Below are 19,205 nucleotides of genomic sequence, written 5' to 3' on the forward strand. Positions count from 1 at the left end.
ACGTGGCGCGCCTCGGTGGCGTCAGAGCAGCGTCGGGCCGGGCGGGAAAGTGGAAAACTACCCGCGGCGGTCCGGCGTGGTGGTTCACCCTTGTAATCCCAGCAGTTTGGGAGGCCGAGGCGGGCGAATCAGGAGGTCAGGAGATCGAGACCATCCTGGCTAACACGGTGAAACCCGTCTCTACTAAAAATAGAAAAAAATTAGCCGGGCGCGGTGGCGGGCGCCTGTAGTCCCAGCTACTCGGGAGGCTGAGGCAGGAGAATGGCTTGAACCCGGGAGGCGGAGCTTGCAGTGAGCCGAGATTGCGCCACTGCACTCCAGCCTGGGCGACAGAGCGAGACTCCGTCTCAAAACAATAAATAAATAAATAAAACTACGAGTGACGACTTCTTGGTGAGTAAGTGGAGCAGTGGTCATAGTCTCTCCAGGCCCCGGTCCCCTAGCGGCCTAATCTCTAGGCCCGGTCCGCGGTCGTCGTTCTTCTCTGAGACTCCGCGCCCGAATCCTCGGTTTTCTCATCTGCCCTGAGATGGGATAATCCCCACAGGTATCTTTCTGCTGGGCTTGGTGGTATGCGCCTGTCGTCCCAGCTACTGAGGAGGCTGAAGTGGGAGGATCACTTGAGCTCAGGACGTCGAGTGTGCAATGAGTCAATAATAGCACCACTGCACTCCAGCCTAGGCGACACAGCGAGAGAGACCGTGTCTCAAAAAGGGAGCCGGGGCCGGGGAGGTTGATAGTTCATTTATTGCTCTCGTCTACTCTATTAAAGCAGTTCTAACTTGATTTGTGTTGGTTTGTTTTTATTTTACTAGGTTTTTAGGGAACAGGTGGTGTTTGGTTGCATAAACAAGTTATTTAGTGGTGATTTCTGAAATTTTGTTGCACCTATCACCTGAAGAGTGTATAGTGTACCCAATGTATATTTTTTAATCCCTGAGTCCCCCGACCCTTTTCCTCGTGTCTCCAAAGTCCACTATATCATTCTTGTGGTGGTGGTGGTGGTGATGGTGGTTTGAGATGGAGTCTCATTCTGTCACCCAGGCTGGAGTGCAGTGGCACAATCTCGGCTCACTGCAAACTCCACCTCCCAGGTTCAAGCGATTCTCCAGCCTCAGTCTCCCCAGTAGCTGGGATTACAGGCACCAGCCTCCACGCCCGGCTAATTTTTTTGTATCTTAAGTAGAGAAGGGGTTTCACCATGTTGGCCAAGAGGCGGGGGGGTCTCGAACTCCTGACCTCAAGTGATCCACCCACCTTGGCCTGTCAAAGTGCTGGGATTAACAGGCGAGAGCCATCATGCCTGGACCTGTATATCTTTTTTTTTTTTTTTTTTTTGAGATGGAGTTTGGCTTTTCTTGCCCAGTCTGGAATGCAGTGGCACAATCTTGGCTCACTGCAACCTCCGTGTCCCAGGTTCAAGCCATTCTCCTGCCTCAGCCTCCCAAGTAGCCGGGTTTACAGGTGCGTGCAGGCATGCCTGGCTAATGTTTGTATTTTTAGTAGAGATGGGTTTCACCATGTTAGGCTGGTCTCAAACGCCTGACCTCCAGTAATCCACCCACCTCGGCCTTCCAAAGTGCTGGGATTTCAGGTGTGCCTGGCCTCATTATGTCATTCTTTTTTTTTTTTTTTTTGAGACGGAGTCTCCTCTGTCGCCCAGGCTGGAGTGCAGTGGCCAGATCTCAGCTCACTGCAAGCTCCGCCTCCTGGGTTGACGCCATTCTCCTGCCTCAGCCTCCTGAGTAGCTGGGACTACGGGCACCTGCCACCTCGCCTGGCTAGTTTTTTGTATTTTTTAGTAGAGACGGGGTTTCACCGTGTTAACCAGGATGGTCTCGATCTCCTGACCTCATGATCCGCCCGTCTCGGCCTCCCAAAGTGCTGGATTACAGGCTTGAGCCACCACGCCCGGCCCATTATGTCATTCTTAATGCCTTTGCATCCTCATAGCTTAGCTTCTACTAATTTATGGATTGAAGAGTTATTTCTTATTAGGTTATTGGAATTTAAGTGTGCTTCTTGGTCAGTTCCACTGAAATAGATGAAAATGCTTGATGAACAGCAATTATAATGATAAAAATTGCAAGTCCAAAACCATGTTAGGAATAAACTTGATTTAGAAAAGGAAATTGTGGGCCAGGCACGGTGGCTCGCGCCTGTAATCCCAGCACTTTGGGAGGCCAAGGCAGGCAGATCACCTGAGGTCAGGAGTTCGAGACCAGCCTGGCCAACATAGCGAAACCCCATCTCTACTAAAAATACAAAAATTATCTGGGCGTGGTGTCATGCACCTGTAATCCCAACTACTCAGGAGGCTGAAGCAGGAGAATCGCTTGAACCCAGGAGGTGGATGTTGCAGTGAGCTGAGATCACGCCACTACACTTCAGCTTGGACAACACAGCAGTGGCACAATCTCAGCTCACTGCAACATCTGCCTCCCAGTTCAAGTGATTCTCTTGCCTCAGCCTCCTGAGTAGCTGGGACTACTGGCGCGTGCCACCACACCTAGCTAATTTTGTCATTTTAGTAGAGACTGGGTTTCACCAGGCTGGTCTTGAACTCCTGACCTCAGGTGGTCTGCCTGTCTCAGCCTCCCAAAGTGCTGGGATTACAGGTGTGAGCCACCACGCCCGGCCAGGAATATGCATCTTCCCAGTGATTCCAGTACAGTGATTTGCAGGCAACAGCTTGAGAGACACTGGCTAGTTTAGAATTTGGATGGAAAACATTTCCATGGGTTGTTCTTGTTAGGCACTTGTTTGTTTGAATTTATTTTTTTAGAGATGGGGATCAACTAGGTAATATTTTAATCTAATTTTATTCTCTGGGTTTAATGAAAGAGCTCAGGATTGAATCTGGGTTTTCTTTTCTCTCTCTTTTTTTTTTTTTTTTTTTTTTTGAGACGGAGTCTCGCTCTGTCACCCAGGCTGGAGTGCAGTGGCACTATCAGAGCTCACTATAGCCTCAACCTCCTGGGCTCAAGTTATCCTTCCACCTTAGCCTCCTAAGTAGCTGGGACTACAGGTGCGCATCTCCTCACCTAACTAGTTTTTTGTGTGTGTGGAGATAGGGGGTCTTGCTTTGTTGCCCAGGCTGGTCTTGAACTCCTGGTTTCAAGTGATCCTCCTGCCTTGGCCTCCTAAATGCTGCGATTCCAGCGTAAGCCACCTTGCCTGGCCAGAAATCGCACATTTTGAATTCTTCAAATGAAAACTTAATAGGTGAAAATAATTCTATTTGTTGATATGAATTGTTTGTTTTGGAAGCCACTATTGCTGAAGATACTTTATTTCACTACAGCATCAATCCTAGTATAATTTTTAAGGAACACATCAGTTTTCCTCTCAGGATTATTATTCCTGGGTTTAAGTTTTCATTTTTCCTTTATAATTTGCCATATTCTTTAAAATTTTGTCAATTTTCAGAAACCAGGAAGCAACTACTTTCCATCTCATATTCCTAATGAAGTTGAAGAAAATGACAGCGTCTGTAAAGCTTCTTAAGACATCAGAAATTATTCTTAAAACCAGAGAGAGTCAGAATCAACTAGGTAATATTTTAATCTAATTTTATTCTCTGGGTTTAATGAAAGAGCTCAGGATTGAATATGGGTTTTCTTTTCTTTCTTTTTTTTTTGAGACGGAGTCTCGCTCTGTCGCCCAGGCTGCAGAGCAGTGGCGCCATTCTCCTGCCTCTGCCTCCCAAGTAGCTGGGACTACAGGCGCCTGCCATCACACCCGGCTAATTTTTTTGTATTTTTAGTAGAGACGAGGTTTCACCATGTTAGCCAGGATGGTCTCGATCCCCTGACCTCGTGATCCACCCGTCTCGGCCTCCCAAAGTGCTGGGATTACAGGTGTGAGCCACTGCACCTGGCCAATCATGGGTTTTCTAAACAGAGGCAATGAAGATTAGAAACGACAGGACCATCCATCTTGAGACAAAGTTGAAATTGCTTTTTAGAAAATGGTACAGCCAGGCCGCACATGGTGGTTCACGCTTATAAATCCCAGCACTTTGGGAGGCCGAGGCGGGCAGACTGTCTGAACTCAGGAATTCCTGACCAACCTGAGCAACATGTCTCTACTAAAATACAAAAAATTAGCTGGGCATGGCGGCGTGCGTCTGTAGTCCCAGCTACTCAGGCGCCTGAGTCAGGAGAATTGCTTGAACCCAGGAGGTGGAGGTTGCAGTGAGCCAAGATCACGCCACTGCACTCCAGCCTAGGTGACAGAGTGAGACTCCGTCTCAAAAAAAAAAGGAAAAAGAAAAAGAAAATGGTAGAGTCTTTGGTCCTCATTACTACCTGTTAAGTAAAGCATTTCTAATCCTTTCATTAGAAAAAATGTTATATACTATTATTTCTTTTGTGTTTTCTTATGAAAAAATAAATATCCAGAAAGCAACTATATCAGTGTCAGAGTAATTTCAAAAGAAAATTTATAGAGCCATGTAAGATTGTGCTGGGGGAACAGATTATTCTATCTTGCTAAGGTTATGGCAGGTCTTTTTTAGAGCACTTAGTGGCTATCTGCTATCAAAGCTAAGTCTTTTATGTAGGTTTAGAAGATTTGAGTCTAGGCCGGGCGCGGTGACTCACGCCTATTATAATCCCAGCACTTTGGGAGGCTGAGGCAGGCAGATCACGGGGTCAGGATGTTGACACCATCCTGGATAATACAGTGAAACCCCATCTCTACTAAAAATAGAAAAAAATTAGCCAGGCGTGGTGGCGGGTGCCAGTAGTAACAGCTACTTGGGAGGCTAAGGCAGGAGAATCACTTGAACCCAGGAGGCGGAGGTTCCAGTGAGCCGAGATCACCCCACTGCACTCCAGCCTAGGTGACAGAGCAAGTCACCATCTCAAAAAAAAAAAAAAAAAGATTTGGCTCTGAAATTGGGTTGAAAATATTTTTATTGGTTTTATCAGGAAGAAACGGGTTTTTAGAGAAGGAAAACTATGGTAGGAAACTGGTGACCAGCTCTTCTTTTTTCTGTGTAGCTGTGGACCAAATAGCTTTCCAAAAGAAGCTCTTTCAGACCCTGAGGAGACACCCTTCCTATCCCAAAGTATGTATTTTTCCCCTGGTATTTTTGCTTATGCCAGCATAACTCTAGAATTTGGAATTTAAGGACACTGGTATAAAGTTGAGTGGGCTAAAATGATTTTTAACAGCAAATATTAAACTAAAAATTTATTCTTTTTTATTTTTTAAATCTCCTTATTAAGATAATAGAAGAATTTGTTAGTGGCCTGGAGTCTTACATTGAGGATGAAGACAGTTTCAGGAACTGCCTTTTGCCTTGTGAGCTCTGCAGGATGAGGAAGCCAGGTGTGGAGAGGAGGCATGGAATCTTGCTGAAATTCAGTCTGTTCGGCTAATTGCGTGGGGCTGGGGAGGGAGAGCGCAGTTGTTTCAAATTTCATTTTTGGTGTAAGCTCTCTTTTCCTCAAAGTAAACCTAACTTTGAAATTCCTAAGCTTGTGGTTATGAGCCTAACAATCAGTGTTTTCTAGAATGTGTTTCACCTGTGTTGACAGAATTTCTTTTTTTTTCGTTGTTTGAGATGGAGTCTTGCTCTGTCACGCAGGCTGGAGTGCAGTGGTACGATCCTGGCTCACTGCAAGCTCCGCCTCCCACGTTCATGCCATTCTTCTGTCTCAGCCTCCCGAGTAGCTGGGATTACAGGGGCACGCCACTATGCCTGGCTATTTTTTTTTTTTTTTTTTTTGGTAGAGACGGTGTTTCACTGTGTTAGCCAGGATGGTCTTGATCTCATGACCTCATGATCCGCCCGCATCACCCTCCCAAAGTGCTGGGGTTACAGGCATGAGCAACCACGCCCATCCCCTAGAATTTCAAATCTCTACGTCTCCCTTGCTAAGAGCCATGTGCTCATTTCTGTATTTCTTTTCTTTTTTTTTTTTTTTTTTTTTTGAGACAGAGTCTTGCTTTGTCGCCCAAACTGGAGTGCAGTGGCCGGATCTCAGCTCACTGCAAGCTCCCCCTTTCGGGTTTACGCCATTCTCCTGCCTCAGCCTCCCGAGTAGCTGGGACTACAGGCGCCTGCCACCTCGCCCGGCTAGTTTTTTGTATTTTTTAGTAGAGACGGGGTTTCACCGTGTTAGCCAGGATGGTCTCGATCTCCTGACCTTGTGATCTGCCCGTCTCGGCCTCCCAAAGTGCTGGGATTACAGGCTTGAGCCACCGCGCCCGGCCTACTGTATTTCTTGTATAACAGGATAGTTCCTCTTTAAAATTATGTATTTAACCAATTTTATTGAGAAAAGATGATAAAAGCATTAAAACAAGGAAAGCAAAGTGGAAAACATGTCTCTTTTTTACAGTATGGGTGCATCTTATTCTAAGAGTCTCATCAAACTGCTTCTGGGGATTGACATACTACAGGTAAGACTCACTTTTTCTGTGAACATTTGATGGATGAGGTTTGTGGTGTATGCTCAAGTCTAAATGGCGGGAACATGGGATAGAGTAGGGTTAATCAGAGAATTGGGGTTTGTAACAGCTTTAACACAGCTCTGTTGCTGTGATGAGTTTGGTAGGGTAATGTCTGTGTTTTAAAACTATGCTTATTAGCTTGGTACATCCAGCGGTTGGTCCCATTTATTCCCTCTGCATCTGATTCTTTTTCTTTTTCTTTTTTTTTTTTTTTTTTTGAGACGGAGTTTCTCTCTTGTTGCTCAAGCTGGAGTGCAGTGGCGCAATCTCGGCTCACCACAACCTCCGCCTCCCAGGTTCAAGCAGTTCTCCTGCCTCAGCCTCCTGAGTAGCTGGGATTATAGGCATGCGCCACCACGCCTAGCTAATTTTGTATTTTTAGTAGAGACAGGGTTTCTCCATGTTGGTCAGGCTGGTCTCGAACTCCCAACCTCAGGTGATCTGCCCACCTTGGCCTTCTAAAGTGTTGGCATTACAGGCGTAAGCCACCGCGCCCGGCCTGATTCCTCTCCTTAAATCTGCGTCCTGTGTACTCTGAGCACCTGGTAATCTATCATGTTCATATCTAAATCATCTCCCATTTAGCTTTTTAGATGATTATGTAACTTAATTTTGTCCTTTTTCTCCTTCTCTTTTAATATATTAAATAGACAATACATTGATATGATTTGAATATCTCAAGTTATTCAAATATATATAGATCAGAAAACTTCCCTCCACACCATTCTCCATTTTTCCTCTTCTCTTGTCTCCTACTGTTAATCTTTTCACACTCTTTTCATTGGAAATCTTGAATATAATTTAGGTGGGTTTTTTTGGGTTTTTTTTTTTTTTTTTTTTTTTTTTGAGACGGAGTCTTGCTCTGTCGCCCACAGTGGCCGGATCTCAACTCACTGCAAGCTCCACCTCCCGGGTTTACGCCATTCTCCTGTCTCAGCCTCCCGAGTAGCTAGGACTACAGGCACCCGCCACCTCACCCGGCTAGTTTTTTGTATTTTTTAGTAGAGATGCGGTTTCACCGTGTTAGCCAGGATGGTCTCAATCTCCTGACCTCGTGATCCGCCCGTCTCGGCCTCCCAGAGTGCTGGGATTACAGGCTTGAGCCACCGCTTCCAGCATAATTTAGTTATTTTAAGTCTAAGAGCTCCCTTATTCCTCTGGAGAGCTCCCCTTGCAACCTATTTGATAATCTTTTAAAGTCTGCATTTCATGGATTAACAGCGTATTTAATAATATTTTGATTATCTGATTATTTTAACTTTGCCTTGATAATAATTTTCAGTTTTTCAGAAGGCAGATTAAGTCTTCGTATTCCAGTAGCATATTCTAAAAATGAAGACATACTCATGTGGATATCCTTGTAATAAGATATCAACTTTACCAAAGTGTTTCCTCCAGGAGCTCTAGTTGGAAAGAGATTATAAATTTCTTTTTTCTTTTTTCTTTTTTTTTTTGAGTCAGAGTCTCCTCTGTCACACAGGCTGGAGTGGAGTGGTGTGATCTCAGCTCCCTGCAACCTCTGCCTCCCACAGGTTCAAGTGATTCTCATGCCTCAGCCTCCCAAGTAGCTGGGATTATACATTTCTGTTGTGTATATATGTATATTTTTTTAGACGGAGTCTCGCTTTGCCGCCCAGGCTGGAGTGCAGTGGCACAATCTTGGCTCACTGAAAGCTCTGCCTCCTGGATTCACACCATTCTCCTGCCTCAGCCTCCCGAGTAGCTAGCACTACAGGCGCCCGCCACTACACCCGGCTAATTTTTTGTATTTTTAGTAGAGACAGGGTTTCACCATGTTAACCAGATGGTCTCGATATCCTGACGTCATGATCTGCCCACCTCGGCCTCCCAAAGTGCTGGGATTACAGGCGTGAGCCACCGTACCCAGCCTTGTATTGTGTATTTTCAGATCATCCCCTAACTCCCTTTGTCTTCTTTTTTAACCTGCCATTGTCAAAACCTTATTTGAGAAGATGCCAGAATATTTTTTTGAAAATATTCTGGAGTTATTATGGAATGTTAAGTACAATCCTGTTGTACTTAAGTTTCTCTCTGAAAAGTTTACTCTGAAAACTGTTGGTTTCTCTGAAAGTCAATTTATCATGATGCTTCTTAAGTGACTACTAAAATTTTACTGGAGTGTCTTTGAAGTTTCATCTGTTAATATGACTTTGTAACAATAAATAGGATTACTGTTAAAAGTAACTATTGGCCTGCTGCGGTGGCTGACACCTGTAATCCCAACAGTTTGAGAAGCCTAGGCAGGAGGATTGCTTGAATCCAGGAATTCAAGACCAGCCGGGGCAATGTAGTGAGACTTTGTGTCTATTTAAAAACAGAAAAAAAAAATGTTTTTTAAGTATCTATTGCTTATGCTCAGGGATAATCCTTAGTAGAAGGATACACAATATACTGGTAACAGTAGTTGTTTCCAAAGAGGGTAGCCAGTTGGTTGGAATCAGGTATTCTCTGAATACTTTTCTTTACCTTTTTAATTTTGTAGTGTATGTTGAGACAGGGTCTCACTCTGTCGCCCAGGCTGGAGTGCCGTAGTACGATCACGGCTCACTGCGGCATCAACCACCCAGGCTTAAGTGATTCTCCCACCTCAGCCCCATGAGTGCCTGGGACTACAGGTGCGCGCCACCCGGTCTGGGTAATTTTCATGTTTTTTTTGGTAGAGATGGGGTTTCGCTGTGTTGCCCAGGCTGGTCTCAAAACTTCTAGGCTCAAGTGATCAACCTGCCTGAGCCTCTCAAACTACTGGGATGTGGCCCTACCTGTTTTCTTTAATTACTATGTTAGAAAAGAAATGAACAGCCTAATAGAAAAGTAGACAAAGGTCGTGAACAGACCTTTTACAAAGAAGAAATACAAGAATATAAAATATTTAAAAAGTTAAATTTTGTTAGCAATCAAAGTCACAAATTTAAAACACTATATCAAAATAGTAAATAATAACTATTAAGCAGTAAAAGGCATTTTTTCCTACTCTCAAAGGGTCTGCTTGTTGAGTGTAGTGAATAGGCATGCTCATACATTGCTAGTGAGCATATAAATTAGTTCAGGCATTGAGTCTGAAGAGCAATAAATTGTATGTGTCAAAAACCTTAGATTTTGCATACCCTTTAATCCTAATGTCATGTCTCCTAATTTATCCTAGGATAATAACTGTGAATAAAAATGAAATAACATTAGTTTAGTGCTTGCTTTGGCAGCATATATACTAAGTCTGGAACAATACAGAGATTAGCATGGCCACTTTGCAAGGGTGACACGCAAATTTGTGAAGTGTTCCATATATTGAAAAAAATTGGCCGGGCACAGTGACTTACGCCTGTAATCCCAGCACTTTGGGAGGCCGAGGTAGGTGGATCATGAGGTCAGGAGACCGAGACCATCCTGGCTAACATGGTGAAACCCCAACTCTACTAAAAATACAAAAGATTATCCGGGTGTGGTGGCAGACGCCTGTAATCCTAGCTACTCCTGGAGGCTGAGGCAGGAGAATGGCGTGAACCCAGGAGGCAGAACTTGTAGTGAGCCGAGATTGCGCCACTGCACTCTAGCCTGGGCGACAATGCGAGACTCCATCCCAAAAAAAAAGAAAAAGATTACTGTTTAAAATAAAGAAATGTAAATAATTGAGATGTTCAAAAAGGAATATTATATGCACATTAATAACTGTAAAAAGAACTAGTTAGTATCATACATTAATTGAAAAAAACAAACCCAGGTTACACATAGCATTTATATTAGGTTGGTGCAAAAGTAATTGCGGTTTTTGCAATTAAATAGTGCAGTCCAGTATTTTGTTAAAAAAAGAAGATACATATGCATATTAATAGTGCACATTTCTGGAATGACAGGATTAGTCATTTTTATGTTCCCTTTTTAAATTTTTTCAGAGTCCTGTGTACAGTAATAATACATTTGAAGGATTGTTTGTTTATTTATTTTGAGAAAGAGTCTCACTCTGTTGCCCAGGCTGGAGTGCAATGGTGTGATCTTGGCCCACTGCAACCTCCACCTCCTAGATTCAAGCAATTCTCCTGCCTCAGCTCCCCGAGTACCTGGGATTACAGTGTTCACCACCACACCTGTCACCCAGGCAGGAGTGCAGTGGTACAGTCTCAGCTTTCCAACCTCCTGGAACAAGTGTTAGTCAGTCATTGCCTTGGGAGAAATCTTGTGTAATGAGTATTTCATTTTGAAACCATAGTGAATCACATTTGATATCTCTCTCTCTCTCTTTTTTTTCTTTTAATTTTTCTCAATGAGTTTCAGATGCTATTCTGTGATAGATTCACAGGTCTGTTTTTAAGCAGTAAGTTTTGAGTGGAAATTTTCTATATTGTCTTAATCACACCTGCTTCCCATAGGAATAATACTTTTTATGCCTTACTATATAGCCAGTTGAGAATTTTGGCTCTTAATGTAAGATAATAGCTCTGTTTCATATTTATTGCCTGTCTGTTTTCGATGAAGCTGTGGTATTAACAACTAAAAGATTCTAATTTGGGGAAAAATTTAAATTTTTTTTCCCCCTAAATTGTGAGTGGGAAAACTGAGTGAGAGAAGTGATTTTTTTCTAATTTTACCTAACAGTTCAGTACAAGCTGAGGTAGTGATATGAAAATGTATTAAATTTTTGTGCTTTTAATTTTTAGGTTCGCCAGTTGGTGATTGATAAGTTGTCGTCTATTGGAGGATTTGCCTGTGATAATAAAGTTCATTCTTCATTCCATAACAGCCATGGATGCACTTGAGGTATGCTCTTATATCCCGTCACACCTAGACAAAGCAACTTAAGTTAATAAGTACCAATCGCTCTTCTCTGTCCCCAGACTAACCGAGAATAGTGACTAATCCAGATAGCATTCAGAGGAGAGAATGGAGCTATTCAACAGATTCATTACTCTGTATAAGCTGCTATAAGTTACATTTACTCTTTCTGTGTAGTACCTCACAGAATTCTGAAATTTTGGGTATGATGTTCTATGACATTTCATTAGCTATTCTCACAACTCTATTTTTCAAAATGTCCGACATTTAAAATTTTTTCTTAGTCTTTCAGGAGATTGTCATGGTTGAGAGACTGGACTGTGCGTACCCACTATGAATAAGCAGAAAACCATAGTTAATATTTATTTTCTGCAGGTAATTTCTGAGCTTCGGGAGAAGTTGGATCTGCAACATTGTGTTTTGCCATCACAGTTACAGGCTTCCCAAGTAAAATAGAAAAGTAAAGGACGAGCAAGGTAAAGAGCTCATGGATAATTGCCACCCTTTTCCTCACATAGGTTGTCACAGTTTTCTGACATCCCACAGTCAGAATTGGAGCTTAATACTTACAACTACAAATAATGGTACTATTATGACATTTACATCTAGTATTGTATAGTGTTTCAAACTACATATATGTATGTGATTATGTATGCGTTTATATGTTTTCTTAGCCATTCAGATCAATTCCAGACAGACTACAGTGCAAGTTTATTAGCCATCTTATACATGAGGTTGTCATTTGCTCCAGGGTACATGGCTACGAAGCAGGAAATCAGATCTTGTAAGTTCTTTTCTGGTAGGTAGAAGACTAATTTTTTCCTCTCTGCTACTTGTAATTCCTCAGGAAATCAAGAAAGCAGCGGTCAGAGCTGCATTATTCTCCTTTTTGATGTAATAAAGTCAGCTATTAGATATGAGAAAACCATTTCAGAAGCCTGGATTAAGGTGAGATCTTTGGAACTTTGATTATCAAGGAGGAAATGAGTGGCAATTAGTGACAGATGTATAACTGAGGTAGATTGAAATAAAAATCTCAAAAGTCATTCGAGTGGAAATAATAGCTGATGGCTGCCATATGGACACATTGGCTCTTAGATGAGATAACACGGCATGCTGAGTAAGGTGAAACGTGTTTCGCTGATGTGTGGTAATGTTTTTGTGACTCTCTTGTTTTTTCAGGCAATTGAAGACACGGCCTCAGTGTCTGAACACAAGGTGATATTCATGTACTATTCATTTTAAGTATTGTAGACTTGAGGCCGGGTGTGGTGGCTCATGCCTGTAATCCCAGCACTTTGGGAGGTCAAGGCGGGCAGATAACGAGGTCAGGAGATCAAGGTCATCCTGGCGAACACGGTGAAACCCAGTCTCTACTAAAAATACAAAAAAATTAGCCGGGCATAGTGGCAGGTGCCTGTAGTCCCAGCTACTCCGGAGGCTGAGGCAGGAGAATGGCGTGAACCTGGTGCGGGGAGCTTGCAGTGAGCGGAGATTGTGCCACTGCACTCCAGCCTGGATGACAGAGCGAGACTCTGTCTTAAAAAAAAAAAAAAAGTATTGCAGACTTAAAAGTAATGACGTTGGCTAGCTTGCCGTCCCGCTTTCTTTCTTTCTCCTCCATCCAGTCACTCTTTTTTCTCTTCTCTAGTTGCTCTAATAAACATTAGCTGTTTGGGGAAGATAATGTGAGGTGTTGACTGGCCAGATAGTCTGCCCCTACTCACTCTGGCTATAAAATAAGCCTACAGTATCCATAAAGGGAAATACAGTGTAACTAAGCACATCAAGGTGCAATCAAAGAAGCCAAGTCCCCACTGATGAGATGAAGAAAATAACCACCTGAGTCTCAGGTCCCTGTATCTGCCTAATTGCCCTTCCTTCCACCCAGCACCACTGTCAAGATAATGGCATTCCATGTTTTACTTTACTTTGCCCATGTAGACCTGACTGGAGTAAATCAGTGTGTCCACTGTCAAGGCAATGGTACTGGATCTTATGTCTATTAATTCTAGAAATACCTTCTATCAAAAAGCCAGATGATTGGCTGGGCATAGTGGCTCACGCCTATAATCCCAGCACTTTGGGAGGCTGAGGCAGGCGGGTTTGAGACCAGCCTGACCAATGTAGCGAAACCCCGTCTCTACTAAAAATACAAAAGAAAAATTAGCCTGGCCTGATGGCACGTACCACTGCACTCTAGCCTGAGTGACAGTGCAAGACTCCATCTCAAAAAAAAAGAAAAAAGCCAGATGATTGAGTTCCTTAGGAGCTGATTGGTTGCCTTAAAGATTTTTCTTTCGTTGGAATCTGTTTTGTGGAATTTTTGTTGTGTTAGCCAATTTTTGGATGACTATCTTAAAAGCTTTCATTATGCTGAATAAAGCAATGAAAAAATTGACAACTTTTTGTGGTGAAAAATATCAAAGTACTCCAAAACACTGTTTTTGGTTTTGGATAAACATATATTTATCCAAATATAAATTACCACCTTGGCTGCCTGCATTCCTATTTTTACATAGTTGTAATCATTTTATAAATACAATTTGTATTCTTTTTTCTCTTAACATTTTTTCTGCTGTTATAAATATTTCATGTGCTTCTGCATTTTCATTGTTACCTTTAATGACTGTATTTTGGTCTAATGACTCTCAATTTTGGTGTCCTAAGAAGTGGGGCATTCAGTTAAGAGAAGTAGTAAAATTTGTTTTGTTTTTTCTTTTTTGTCCTGCTTGCCTTTTTAACTTTTTTGTTTTGTTTTGTTTTGTTTTTTCTTTTTTTTTTTTTTTTTTCTGGAAGCATAGACTCAAGTTGCCCTGAATACATTCCCAATGTTTTCTCTCTCTCTCTCTTTTTTTTAAGAGACCAGGTCTTGCTCTATCACCCAAGCTGGAGTGCAGTGACAGCATCATAGCTCATTGCAGCCTCAAACTCCTGGGTGCAAGCGATCCTCCCATCTCAATTTTCGGAGTAGCTGGGACTACAGGCAAGCACCACCAGGCCTGGCTAATTCTGTTAGTTAGTTATTTTGAGATAGAGTTTCACTCTTTTGCCCAGGCTGGAGTGAAGTGTAACAATCTCTGTTCACTGCAACATCTGCCCCCTGGGTTGAAGCAATTATCCTGCCTCAGCCTCCCTAGTAGCCGGGATTATAAGTGCCCGCCACCACACCTGGCTAATCTTTGTATTTTTAGTAGAGACGGGATTTCACCTTGTTGGCTAGGCTGGTCTCAAACCCCTGACCTCAGGTGATCCACCCGCTTCAGCCTCCCAAAGTGGTAGGATTACGGCCAACTCTTTTATTTTTTTTATAGAGATGAGGTCTTGCTGTGTTGCCCAGGCTGGTCTCAAATTTTCAGCTTCAAGTGATCCTCCTGCTTGGGCCTCCCAGTGTTGGGATTATAGGCATGAGCCACTGCACCCAGCCCTCATATTTTTCTATTTTAAACTTAGGTAAACAAGCTAATCGTGGAGAAAAACCCACAAGGAATCTACAGATGTAAAAAATACAGTTTTTCTCCACTCTCTGTCCCATTCCTCAGGGATAGTCATCCTTCCAAATTTTTTCTCTTCATATACAAGCTATAATTGTGTGCAAGTACTGGTATGCTCTTATGCCTACACATATGCATGTTTACATAATGTTTTTACAAAAGCAGAATCTTAACCGTGATTATGGGTTATTGTTGTTGTTGTTTAAAGAGACAGGGTTTCACTCTGTCACCACACTGGAGTACCAGTGGCATAATCATAGCTCACCGTTGCCTCCACCTCCTGAGCTCAAGTGAGCCTCCCTCCTCAGCCTCTCAAAGCAGTGGGATTATAGGCATGAACCACCATGCCCAGCCTGATTATCCTTTTGCAGGTTGCTGTTTTTTCCACTTCATATCAGGAATGTCTTTCCTGTGTCAAAAAATATAATATGGTTTAGCAGTCCCTAACCTTTTTGGCACCAGGGACTGGTTTCATGGAAGACAGTTTTTCCACAGACAGTGTCGGGGTATGATTTCGGGATGAAACGGTTCAGCCTTAATAGGCACTACATAGATTCTCATAAGGAATGTGCAGCCTAGATCTTGTGCACGTGCAGTTCACAATAGGGTTCACACTCCCATGAGAATCTAATGCAGTCGCTAATCTGACGGGAGACAGGTCTCAGGTGGTAATGCCCACTTGACTGCCCCTCACCTCCTGCTGTGCAGCTTGGTTCCTAGTAGACCACGGACCCCATGATCCAGGGGTTAGGGACCCCTGGCCTAGCATATTCTTTTTAAAAAATATTTTAATAAAAAAAATTTTTTTAGACAGAATCTCGCTGTGTCACCCAGGCTGGAGTGCAGTGGCACGATCTAGGCTTACTGCAACCTCTGCCTCCTGGGTTCAAGTGATTCACCTGCCTCAGCCTCCTGAGTAGCTGGAATTATAGGCACTTGCCACCACGACTGGCCAATTTTTTTTTCTATTTTTAGTAGAAATGGGGTTTCACCATGTTGGCCAGGCTGGTCTCGAACTCCTGACCTCACGTGATAGGCGCACCTTGGCCTCCCAAAGTGCTGGGATTACAGGCGTGAGCCACCAGAATAAACCAGCCTGGCTTATTCTTTCGATGACTGTAATATTCCAAAAATTAAAATTACTCTGTCATAATTTATTGGACCTTTCCCGTATTGGTGGGCATTTATAGTCTTTCCAACTTTTCACAAAGTAATTTTCCTAGTAATAGTGAAAATACTGGAGTTGGCAAGTGATTGAATCTTTCCTTTAATAAATGTCAAGATATTCAAAGTTACTTCTGTAGTAGAATCACTTTAATGTATATTGCAATGTATTAAGAGATACCAGTGGTTAATAATTGTGGCACTTTATTTCTCTGAAAATTATTTCTGGGTTTTGTGAAAAGTGTAGATACTCCCAGGGGAGTGTGTGGAACAAATGAGCATCATCCATTCTGTGTTTTAATGGGGAAAAGCTGCTGTTTCATTGTAGCAAATGTACTGATTTGTTAACTGTTTTTCTATTATTGCATATTTATTGACAATAGGTGTTTGACCTGGTGATGCTTTTCATCATCTATAGCAGCAATACTCAGACAAAGAAGTACATTGAAAGGTGCTAAGAAATAAGATTCGATCAGGCTGCATTCAAGAACAACTGCTCCAGAGTACATTCTCTGTTCATTACTTAGTAAGTGTCAGAGACTATTGATCTTTAATCTAAAACGGAAAGCTATACAGCTCCTGTGTAAAATTTCATCTTATTTCAGTCCATTGTTCAAACCCATAGAAATTTTTGAATTTTATTTTTGCATTAATCATTTTAATTGTCTATCTCAATGCATTTTGCAGCTATGACAAACTAGCCTTTCATATCCTATTCTAAGTAGCTTATAAAAACCTTGAGGGGAAAGGCCGGGTGCAGTGGCTTATGCCTGTAATCCTAGCACTTTGGGAGGCCGAGGTGGGCGAATTACGAGGTCAGGAGTTCGAGAGCAGCCTGGCTAACATGGTAAAACCCCGTCTCTACTAAAAAAATACGAAAAGTTAGCTGGGCGTGGTGTTGGGCACCTGTAATCCCAGCTACTTCAGAGGCTGAGGCAGGAGAATCTCTTGAACCCAGGAGGCGGAGGTTGCAGTGAGCCGAGATCTGCCACTGTACTCCAGCCTGAGCGACGGAGCAAGACTCCATCTCAAAAAGAAATCCTTGAGGGGAATAGGACCCGCCTGTAGAAACTAGTAGAAACGTAAATATGAACTTATTTGAACTATCACTCTTTGGCTATTCAAAACTGTGGACTTTAGGTGATAATTCCTCTGGAAATGTAATTTATTCAAACTGGAATTTTATAAGCTGAGAATAGTGTTTTGCCTGAATGTTCAATATATTAACAGTATAGAACTTAGAAAACTGGATGGGCCAGTCGTTTGGGGTTTGGGTCAGAGGCTAATGAGAATACCTCGTTGGATCTTAAATTTTATATTTAGGAATGGATTTAATGTTTGTATTATTTCATCTTGCAGTTCTTTCTGTGTTTATTTCTGCCAATTATATATGTTTTGGGCTGTAATTTTCTAGATGCAGAAACCATATGTAATTTTTCATTGCATTTTCCCCAATAAAGCATTATACCCAGCTGAGTACTAAATGTAAGATTTTTTAAAACTATGGTATCAATAAGGAAGCTATGTTTATTAACTGGTTATTTACTGTGGGTCCATTAATGTCTATGTATATTGTGTTATTGGTAGAACATGATCACATCTCTTCTTGATCTTCTTTTAAAAAAATCAGTTTAGTTAGCATTGAACCTTATAGACCAACTTCAAATTATAACCAAGGTGGAACATCCCTGGGGGGTAGTGTGATTGCATGGGGAAACTGGGATTTAGAAGAGATGGCCTCCAATGCCAAACTGAGCAGACAGGAACGTACTATTTGGCTTATAATTTAACTTCTTTGAGCTTAAAGGACAATTATTATCCAAATGTGGAATCCCATTGATGCTGAGAGAAAACTCAGAATGGTGAAGGATTATTCTGTGTAAAAAATATTAGGATTTCTTAAGTTAAAATGAGAGTTGGGGAGAAGTCTGACATTCCAAAAGGATAAGCAACTCTTAGCTTGTGTACTGTTTCCTACAGCTTCTTTTCTCTCTCTACTCTTCCCCACTCAAGGTTCTTAAGGGTATGTGTTCATCCATTCTGTCGCTGGCTCAGAGTTTTCCTCACTCTCTAGACCAGAGTATAATTTCATTTGGCAGTCTCCTATACAAATATGCATTTAAGTTTTTTGACATGTACTGCCAGCAGGTATGTTGAAACACTTATTTTGGCAAGGAGGGAACAGGGGAAGGAAGAATCATCTGATGCTTATTTTTTGTTGATTGGAACTTACTGAAGGGGAAGGAACTCTGAACTGGGACTCAGGAAAGCTCAATTCTAGTCCCAGCCTTGATGAAATGAAGAGACTTGACTGGTGGATCTAACTCCATGTTCTGAGCTCTAAAATTCTCTGCCTGAAATTAAGATCCAGATCCAGTCTATTTCAAAACATGAGACACTTTTTTTTTTCAAGACCGAGTTTCGTTCTTGTTGCCCAGGCTGGAGTACAGTGGCGCAATCTCCGCTAACTGCAACCTCCGACTCCCGGATTCAAGCGATTCTCCTGTCTCAGCCTCCTGAGAGGCTGGGATTACAGACATACACCACTACACCCAGCTAATTTTTTGTATTTTTAGTAGAGACAGGGTTTCACCATGTTGGCCAGGCTGGTCTCGAACTCCTGACCTCAGGTGATCCACTTGCCTCAGCCTCCCAAAGTGCTGGGATTACAGGCATGAGCCGTCATGCCCAGCTGAGACACATTTTAATAGCATATATCTAGAGAGAGAGAGGACTGTATTTGTGGAAAATGTTTATGAAAACAAGTAAAGAATGGTGTCTTATTTTGTGTTTTTACATATATTCTTCCTATTATTAACAATGTTAAAACACATCTGAATGGAACTTTTAAAATGAAGATTTGTAAAAAATTTTAAACATTTAAAATAGAGCAATAGTTGCAGCTGACATGAGGTAGCTGTTGCAATTGAGAATATAATTCTGTTATGACTATTACAGAGTGACGGTATAAAGGGAGAATGGCATCCAAAACATTTTTGAACCTTCTTAATGTCTTAGAGACACTATCATGATCCATGTTTGCTTGGAAACATGCAAGTCTAGCTAGTACTATATAGAGAAAACCTTAAAAGCTTTTAGCTCCTTTTAGCTCCTTGAGTGCCATCATTTTGAGAAATTTCAACTGATCTTGTACAACCTCAACTTAAAGGGTAAAATTTAACCCATGTGGGAAAAAGAAAGAGGAAAACTATGCCAAGGAGCAAAATCAGGAGGGCTTAGGTAGTGCTTACCGATAAAATATGGGAAATAGGTCAAGACAGGATGCTAAAGTTACAC

General features: G+C 42.2%; 1 long non-coding RNA gene and 1 other non-coding gene across 10 annotated transcripts; both read left to right on the forward strand.

The window, feature by feature from the left end:
* The first annotated feature begins 20 nt into the window (after nt 1-20).
* On the forward strand, nt 21-17,384 carry LOC135969373 (uncharacterized). 9 transcript variants are annotated; one of them, XR_010584580.1, is made up of 10 exons: nt 21-393; nt 3,430-3,554; nt 5,007-5,074; nt 5,235-5,337; nt 6,354-6,414; nt 11,136-11,235; nt 11,626-11,726; nt 12,098-12,198; nt 12,433-12,468; nt 16,292-17,384. It is a non-coding gene; the product is annotated as an uncharacterized lncRNA (long non-coding RNA). The 9 variants fall into 9 exon arrangements; XR_010584579.1 differs by lacking the exon at nt 5,235-5,337; XR_012431454.1 differs by lacking the exon at nt 3,430-3,554.
* On the forward strand, nt 9,668-9,771 carry LOC123571995 (U6 spliceosomal RNA). The gene has a single exon (XR_006696349.1). It is a non-coding gene; the product is annotated as a U6 spliceosomal RNA (small nuclear RNA).
* Nucleotides 17,385-19,205: the final 1,821 nt, after the last annotated feature.

The sequence above is a fragment of the Macaca fascicularis genome, chromosome 2 (genome assembly GCF_037993035.2).
Source record: "Macaca fascicularis isolate 582-1 chromosome 2, T2T-MFA8v1.1".
Classification (NCBI taxonomy): Eukaryota; Metazoa; Chordata; class Mammalia; order Primates; family Cercopithecidae; genus Macaca; species Macaca fascicularis.